Source organism: Triticum urartu, chromosome 7 (genome assembly GCF_003073215.2).
Source record: "Triticum urartu cultivar G1812 chromosome 7, Tu2.1, whole genome shotgun sequence".
Lineage (NCBI taxonomy): Eukaryota > Viridiplantae > Streptophyta > Magnoliopsida > Poales > Poaceae > Triticum > Triticum urartu.
The window spans coordinates 669,768,924-669,778,846 of NC_053028.1; positions in this window are offsets into that span (position 1 = coordinate 669,768,924).

The following is a 9,923-nucleotide window of genomic DNA, read 5'->3' on the forward strand; positions in this document are numbered from 1 at the left end:
GCGAGAGCGAGGAGTCCTGTCCGCTCTTGGCCCTTCCGCCCTGGGCCCGGGTCGGAGCGTGAAGACAGCCACAAGGTTCCGAGGTGCACGCAGCGGCTTCTTTTCTGGTAGTGCTCCCGCGCTCGTGCGATTCTGCGTAGGCGCGAGGAGTTCGATCGTGATCATGTATAGGCCACTACATGCGTTGTCTACTGCCTCGGTCGAAGAGAGATGAGGGTGTGCCTCAGAGTGCCAATGAGTCTGAAGGCGAGAGATTCACTTTAATCGAAGCCGCTGCAATCTAGCGACGAGGTTCGGTTAGTTGTGGCTGTGGGCGCGGCACAAAACAAGAGACCGAACTCCTTGCTGACGGGTTCCCTTGGCCTTCTTCTACTGTCTCTTATAGTACACGGGACAACCGAAGTATTGGGCAAGGCGCAGTTGTGCCCTAGGATAGTTCAAAGCATTCTTGTCTGTAGAATGGAAGACGTTCCTCGGCACAGTGGATCTCTCGTCGAGAAGTGAGTGGGTCTGGAGAGTACAGTGAAGCTTAACTCGACCACCTTAGGAGAGTGTTAATTCTCCGACGCCGGAATGAGGCTGGCCAGAACTCCAGGCTCCTGTAGCATGCGGGCAGTTAGGGACCCGCTCGAAGAACCGCGTATATAGGGCTTCGACAGACACGTGGATATAAGCCGTGATTACGAGAAAGAAAAGGTGTTATTAGAATGAAGATACATCTAATCAATCCATAGAGTCAGGACTCTGTGAGTAACAAGATGAGGAAGAAGCTTCCGAGTGATAAGCACGCTATAGCAAGCAGAGAGGCGATCATTTAGGAGATAGGTGGGCACGCTTAATTATAAAGGGATCTTTACTGAGCTCATTGTGAACGAGGTGCCCCTAGCTCATTCATATGATGAAGAGGATTCCTCTAAGGGGTTGTCGAATGTGTTTGAAGCCAACAAGTGACATACGGTCGGTGTGACGTGGTGCGGCTAGGACCTGGTATGGTGACTGATGTTGCAGAGCACAGACGCATGAAGTTGGCGACATAGGGCCTCGTGCGAGTTGATGCTGTAACGGTGTTAGAAGTAAATGGCACAAGCCAACGAAATAATTTCTCTTGGAGGAAGATTTGATGTGTGCTGAAGATGATTTGTGTAAATAACCATAGACACCCTACTGGGAGGCAAGGGGCTTGCTTGGTTCAAAACCAACAAGATTCAGCTGGAAAAGAGTAGAAGGATCTTACGTCCGAACATGCCACAGAAGGTGTAGAGGAATCACACCTCGGAGTTCGCATTTGACGTTGGGAAAGTGGCTCAACGGCTCATGTAAGGATCCGGTCGGAACGAAGCATGACATGGACTATGTTGAACGGAAGTGCTAGTGTAGGTTCCCGACTTCTAGACGTTGCACACTGGCTCGCACACCCGTAGGGACTGAATATGCAAGAGAACTCCGAAATTGAATACCAAATTCGCTTGTCAGGGGAATAGGGTGAGGACCCGCCATGGGGTGTTTATCCGGATTCAAATAACTCAGGGTGTACATGCCCACCATGGCGTTAACAATAGGACTGATGTGGTGGTCTGTCAGGAGTGACGTACTGATAGGGCAGGTCTGTCTCGGATGAATTAGTAGAGAAACACCACGAGCGATTGAGCCGACCGCACACTTCGTGGCGTGGGTCCGAGTGAACATGATTGTGCATTACGGGATACTCAGGCACGGGACAATAATAGAATGTACTTGTGTCACTAGCGATCTCCCAGATTGGGAAGCTCAGCTGTTTCAAGGCATGACTAGCACGTATGGCAGTGGCCTGATGTGACACAGCATGTTGCGATTCAGAGCTTCCGCTTGCATTCTAACTTGTTTGGCCTCCGATCCGAGGCAATAACTTTGTTAGGGCGGAGCATTATGAATATGATTTGTGAGAGTTCTTGGAGCACTCAAGCAAGTGGGGCTCACCTCGCGCGCACGGTGCGGGTATGCAGAGAAGCCTCAAACAGTGTATCGGGATGAAAGTAGCCGTGCGAGATGAGTGTTGAGGTTTGACCAACGAAACTGAAAGTTCACGGCGGCGGATGTGAGTGCAGGTTACAGCGGGGCGGCCGATATGTGTTATGAGGCCTGACCGCTAGACTATGAAAATATGTTAGGCCAAGATGCCGAGCGAAGTGAAGGGTGGTGGCAGGGGAAACCGGGAGTGCTTATGGAGGGGTGACGCAAAACAGTCGGAGCGGGACGACATGGGGACGCGGAATAACTACGCGCTCTTGTGAGGCGTTCGGGGTGGGCGGGAGCTGGATATTACTTTGGGAGGACACGGATCTCGAGGAGTGGAGGGATCGTGGGCAAGCCGGTGGGGTGTTTCGAGCTCAGTTGCGCAAGGACGGATGGGAGCAAGCGAGGAACGAAGGAAGTGGGTGGTTAGAAAGAGGTTAAACGGGTTGACAATCCTTACTCGGTTTGAATACAGGGTGCGCCGGAAACTATATGCCGGCGGTTCCGAGGTGGTTTATGAGGCCACGTAAGCCTGGTAAATTGACCAACCTATGGACTGACCGCGTCGGTCATGGCCCTCGACGCCAAGTGGTTATGGCGACGGTTACCATGCACCTATGGCGATGGCGCGGGGGCACGGTTGGGTTAGCGCCACGCATATCCTCGAGTGGGATTTGTATAATGGAGTGCTGACCCCAAGTCAATTAATGGGGAGGCAGCATCGAGGACGTCCTCTTGCTTTCGAAAAGACAATGTCAGGAAATGCCGGTTGGTGCGTTATGTTTTAGTGGAGCGGTAGGTTACCAACCATTAGTGGACGAATTGAGAACGCACGGTTTCGAATAATGGCACGAGCCATGGCAGCTCGCGAGTGCCTCATGGAGTGTGGTGCTCTTATAGTGACCAAACCAGATGGGTTCTTAGGAGAGTAGCTCGCACGGGGATGTGTGTGGAACTCACGGTATTCTCCTCCTAAACGATGGTGAGTAGCTCGGGTATAAGAGGATGGGGCAGGAAACCTTACTTCGGTCGACTTGCAATGCCGCGCGAGGAACGCAAGACTAGTGCGCCGGTCGGACTCATCGTCTTGAAGCCTGTTCAGGGCGCTGCTGAGGGAGTCTGGATTAGGGGGTCTCCAGAACCGGATAATATTAAAATCCCCCCCTTTTTGGGCCTTGGACTGTTGGAGTATGAAGATACAGATGTGAAGACTTCGTCTCGTGGACTCTACTGTGGTCGGGTGTGGTGAATAGGAGCGCGTGACACGCATACGCGCTAAAGTGCGGGATCAATGGGAGTCAGGTCTCTCCTTTGTCACTGACCTTGTGTAAACGCTAGCGTCCCACTGCGGTCGCTCGGGATAGGGCGCGGGAGGGTTTTAGTTCGGTTGTAGACAACTAGGATTATAACGTTAGCCATAACGCGGTCGATGAGGTTCTACGAGCGAGTGTATAGATTGGGCGCGGCGCTCCGGTCCGTTCGTTGTACGGGGATCAACTCGGTTGTGATAGTAAGCTACATGCGTTCCCATGCCGTGATGGCGATCAGATAGTAGAAGGGCGAGTGACGTACGCGGGATTTGTGGCATAACGACGCGTTCCGCAGAGTGGCGACACGCGGCTGCCGATTCAGCAGAGGGGTGAGAAGACATCGGGGCGTTAAAGCAGACGATCATAGCATACCTCTGCCGCGGGTCCTGTTACCGCGTCCGGATGAGAAATCAGGGCAGGTTTGCTAGACGACGCATAGAGTGTTGGAGCAACCGTGTGGCCGGCGACCCGGAAGTGGATTGCTGGGGATTTGACACGCAACCACATAACAAAATGAAATGCTATTAGACGTTAATTTCCAACTTCACTGAATTGCTCAGAGGTCCAGGATAAGAGTAGGATATAATCCGCCCTTATGAAACATCAAATCACCCCCTCCATGTTAAGAGCTAAATAAGTTGGGATTTTTTTGGGGTGTGCATACTACATGCTGTTGACTATTTGGTGCGTCCAAGTCAGTGTTCACAACCACTATTCATTCAGATAGGCCAGAGTAATACGCAATTACGGTACTCACCAAGACATCAACCGACATCAAACAACCATTTTACATAAGCATGGCTCGTGCGCGCACGACAAGGTAAACATCGTATTATAGTTCGTGACCGTTAGACGTACCCATTATCAAGCATGGCAACATTTTGAAACTAAATGAGTTGCTCTAGCTTTTAGGTTTCCATTGATTACCAGAACATGTGATTTCGGTGTCTTTTCATAGATAAGACAAAAAAGGGACTGTTAGTATTGTTACTGAATACAATGTATGGATAACTATAAATATATGTAAATATACAAACATGGGAGTACGGAAGAGATATAGGGTCCTTATCGACGTCTCATCTTTGCGACCATTTGCATATTTCTACTCTCAGGGGTGACTCTGATTCATGATTATCTCGGTGCCATACGGCATTTGCTCGTTTTTTATCAGACGTTGCGCGCAAGATCGAGATGCGTTTATGGAGACTTAGCGAGTAAATAATGTGCAAGCGGCGTAGCGCGATTCGGGGCTGTGGGTGGCCGGTGCGTTGAATGCCGGTATGGCAGAGTTTAATACAAGAAGAGAAGACAAGGCAACTCAGGTAGGGGCTCCTCTTTTGTCAGAGTTAACAGACGTAAGACTGGGGCATAACTAGACGGAAGGCGTAAGTTCAACAATTGTCAGGAGAATAGTGTTTTGCACTCCTCTATCGGGGCGTTCGATGAATGCATTGGGTTAGAACACATGCACCTAATTCTAACACAAGGGAACCGCAGGAGGTACCCGTTAGACAATGTTAAAAGACAGACTCGGAAATATTAATTTTTTGTGCAGAGTTGCAAATATTCTATTCTCTATTTATCGGGGCTAGCCAGTATAGTGGAAACCTTGTATAATTTCTAGTATTAAAGCCTACTTTATACACGTTTTTTTCTTAAGGTTTGTATACACGATGGAAACGCTCGATACGCAAGAATGCATAGAAAAAGGAAAGATTAACCACTAGCGATGGATGATCAATGAAAAGTATGAGCACACCTTGGACATCCTGGCGATTCAGGCTTCGGACATCAGAAATGTGTGAACACATGAATGATGTCGCGTGGGAACATAATGTAGCTCCATTTCTCAGCCGAGTGGGAAAACCACTGGCAGAGATTGTATTTCAGTACTTCGACTTTGTGCCTAGTAGCTCTCGGATAGCCAAACCTGCCAAGTTAATACATCCACTGGGCCGTAATAATTGGTGTTTGAGGTACTAAAGCATGAGCTCAGAGGCTAAGTCCTGGGCTGCATGTTAACTTTGCAATGGAGTTAAAGACCCAGGCAAGTATCGCCTCCTGAGCTGCACGACGCTGGGCCGGCGGTGGGCAATGAGGCAACGGGATGATGGCTCGTTCACGTCTTACTTGTCAGCGGGTCAGTAATGCACGCTACTCATACGGATTGGGGCCATTTGCCTCTCTGCAAGCTGGATAGTACAGATTAATGCGGATGACTTGGAAAAAACCTCGTGGCACTTTATGGCTTGGGATCAAAATTTAGGAACCGAATGTTAGTCAGTTATGGGAGAAGGGAGAGTAAGTGGGGGAGAGTGGCATAATTCACATCAGCCGCGGGAGGTAAGTTAGGTTTAAAAGCCGATACTGGAACGATTAGCGAGTTGATGATTTTGGCCGCATTTCAATGGAGCGGAGTTTAACTTACGAAAATGGGTAAGGTTGGGTACCACCTGGCGGATCAAGCAATGATCAAACGTGCACTTTAGGGTTAAGGAGGAGATAGTATACACTTTCTCTCTAAAAATTATCATGCAATGAATAGTTAAATACGTAGTAATAAGCAAGCCAAGAGCAGACAGGTCGAGGCCTAAGCGGGTGTAGCTGGCATATTAAGATTCGACGACACTGGAAGTGCGGCAGATCATTATAAGATGCATGATGGAAGGCACGATGCGGCGAACGGGACGGTAGCGCACATTGTTCGACGGACAGTGCCGGAGATTACAAGATCTCTATGCTCATACGGCACGGCGGACGAGCATCTGCGCGGGAAGGAACATCCTGAGTCGCGTCAAGGCGAGCATTGGCAGGCACAAGGTGCACATGGCTCATTCGTGGGATTCCAATGGCGAGGATGTCCTAATGAAGGACGCAGGGAAAATTAATGTATAAGGCAGGAACGCGGAATGTGCTCGCGCGACGTATGGTTTAGCATCGTAATAGGCGCTTCTAGAGTGTCGCGCCAGCCAGGATTAGTAACTCACGAGAGACGCAGGACATGTCTGAATTAAGATTTGCGTGGTTCTCGTGATGACCATAGCTGAATCACCAGGGGCGGGGCAAGGCGCTACGCAGCATGTCACCCCATTTGTGGAAGCTTGGGGCATGGTAAATCCCCTCTAGGGTCGAGAATGAGTGATACGGTGATCGATTTTTTCATACTTAATGGACCAGAGTCAGTTGTGCGAATTCGTGAAGATGAAAATTCGACACCTCCTCACAAGGAAACTAGTGAGATGGTGACGTGGATTACTCGTCGAGGACGCGGGGACTTTTCGTTCTCACTGAGCGTTCGCATAAGAAGCGTCACTAAGATCACGAGCCGTGACCCTGGTTCGCACACTTATGGTCAGAATTAATTCTTCTTTAAGGATAACACACACACTCAGCTTAGTCGAAATAGGGAATAGATGTAAGAATTGGTCACATAATTAATCTCTCATTCCTTCAGAAATGCAGCAATAGGATCATAGATGTGAGTACAAACTGGAGCATTTCCGCCATTGGTGCTCACCCCAGGTGGACATGCGCCACGTTTCTCTGATGGGACACACGCATTGCAAACGTCCTTGAGAGATGCGAAAGGCGTGGGGTATGTGTAGAGTGATCGCTTGGAAAGTATGCCCGAGGATGCCTCACAACTGGGTGAGATCACCAGTTGGTTTTATATCTTCCGAGATACATATTCTCTTTCAAAATTTTCTGAAAATTTTTTAGTACTTCAAATAAAAGTGACGTAATCGGGTCGACTAATTATCTCGCACTAGCGCGAACAGTATTGGCACGCACTCACTACAGAAGTGCTAGACCGCTATCAATTTGACTGATCATTCGAAACTTACTGACTTATGGATATAAATTCTTGACTCATTTTTCATTAGCTTCGATACCTATTGGATACACACCTAGGGAGTCAGCTCATAACAGGGTTGTTAGTCACTCTAATAGGAGGAAGAGGAAGTGATGACAAGAGACATTGAACTCTAATTGGACCAATGTGGAGGAGTGTAGCTAACTGATTACGCTGAAACGACATTCCAACTGCGTAAGAGACAAGGTAGTATGGAGGTGGAGAAGAGATAGACAGCTCCCTTGAGGTCACTGTGGAGTAGCGAAGAGACTTTAGGATAGGAGGAGCAGACATGGTTCAGCCTAGGACTCGGGTATGCCAACTTTGCGCTATATCGCTGTTTGTGGCGCTAACGTGTACATAAAAGGGTGAGGGAGTGGGGTGTTAGGGTGCAGCGCGAATATTAACCAGCCAGTGAAGGCAGTGACCAACCTTATATCAGGGCTTAAGCCCACTGGACTGACGATGGCGGGTTGCTCGCGGAGAGGCGTGGTAGAAGGTGGCTCTGCGGGGATATGCCCCTTCGGAGGAGCCGTGGACTGACTCAGTTTGCGCCCCGGATGGGAATGTGGATGATATGGTCGCTCGAGTGGTGTGGGAGTAGGGTGCCGATGATATATTCTCAAACCACTAGGTTGCGAGGTATGTTAAAGGTAAGTCCAATGAATTAAAGTGATCAGTGTAGTGGTGAGCACCATTTTATTTTCGGGGTATTTTTATATTGCACGCGGATATAATAACAGACACGGAGATAGAGAACTAAGTTGTTGGTATTTCTCTGTATTTAGACGGGTTTTAATTCCTTAACTTTAGCCCATCTCTGAATAATGTGATATGAGATGTTACCGGCTAGATCGATGTAAATGACTTGAGCATTCGGGGTCCTTGCTTATCTCTGTATTTATCATTGTATTTTTATATTGCACGGATAATCAGATAACAGACAGAAAAATATTTATTTTTATTTTATTTAATATAAATAACAGAAAGTAAAAGTGGGGTACAGAAGGTTGTGCCTTCTAGTTTCATCCATCTCATGATCATCAAAAGGAATCCACTAACAAGGTTGATCAAGTCTTGTTAATGAACTCATTCCGAATAACATGGAACCGGAGAAATTTCGAATAACACTATGTTACCTCAACGGGGATATGCACATCCCCAATAATAAGAATATCATATTTCTTCTTGACAGTAGGAAGAGGAAATTCAAAACCTCCAAATATAATCGATGGAATTTTTCCAATAGAGTTGATACTATGAACTTGAGGTTGTTTCCTCGGAAAGTGTACCGTATGCTCATTACCATTAACATGAAAAGTGACATTGCCTTTAGTGCAATCAATAACAGCCCTACAGTATTCAAAAAGGTCTTCCATGAATAATAGCTGCTAGTTCATGAGTATTACACTAAAAGCGTCTAGATCGCAAGCATAACTCACTAGACATACTCAGTCTTCTGGTTCTACACTGGACACACAGGCATCATGGGTATAGATAACTCAAGAATGACATGTCTCTGTCTATGAAGTCATAGTAACGTGTGTTTGCAATCAGGATGCGATTATTGTCGCGCAACGGGACAACCAAACTATGGGTAAATTTTACTTTGCACGATTACTATTGTATATTTATCACTATTGATTTAGTCAAATGGGGCACAATACTCTCTCGGGTATAGGTGTAATCGGTTATTTGAAAGGAGCAATTCTCGTACTATTAATAAGTAATGGAGTATGGTGCTTATACGATATCACAAGGTAGAGTGACATACTAACAAGCTCCAAGATCACATAAAGCAGTTTTAACATAGTTTCTTTTAATGGAGCATGGTATAGTTGGTACATCCGGGATCTCCAAGTTTCTTTGGTATTCCACCCTTAAAAGTATAATTAGCAAGCATGGTGGAAATTTCAGCTTCCGGTATCTTTCTTTTATTTGTAACAATATCTTTCATATACTTAGCATAAGGATTCATTTTGAGCATATCAGTTAATCGCATACGCAAAAAGATAGGTCTAATCATTTCAGCAAAGCGCTCAAAATCCTCATCATCCTTTTTCTTGGATGGTTTGGGAGGAAAAGGCATGGGTTTCTGAACCCATGGTTCTCTTTCTTTACCATGTTTCCTAGCAACAAAGTCTTTCTTATCATAACGTTGATTCTTTGATTGTGGGTTATCAAGATCAACAGCAGGTTCAATTTCTATATCATTATCATTACTAGGTTGAGCATCATCATGAACATTATCATTAACATTATCACTAGTTTCAGGTTCATTACCAGATTGTGTTTCAGCATCAGAAATAGAAATATCATTTGGATTCTCAGGTGTTTCAGTAATAGGTTCACTAGAAGCATGCAAAGTCCTATCATTTTATTTTTCTTCCTTTTAGAAGGACTAGGTGCATCTATATTATTTCTCTGAGAATCTTGCTCAATTCTCTTAGGGTGGCCTTCAGGATACAAAGGTTCCTAAGTCATTCTACCAGTTCTAGTAGCCACTCTAACAGCATAATCATTATTCTTACTATTCAATTCATTGAGAAATCATTTTGAGCTTTAAGTACTTGTTCTACTTGAGTGGTAACCATAGAAGCATGTTTACTAATAAGTTTAAGTTCACCTTTGACATTAGCCATATAATCACCCAAGTGTTCAAGCATATTTGAATTGTATTTCAATTGTCTACCAAAATAAGCATTGAAGTCTTCTTGCTTAACCATAAATTTATCAAACTCATCTAAGCATGGGCTAGCAAACTTAGT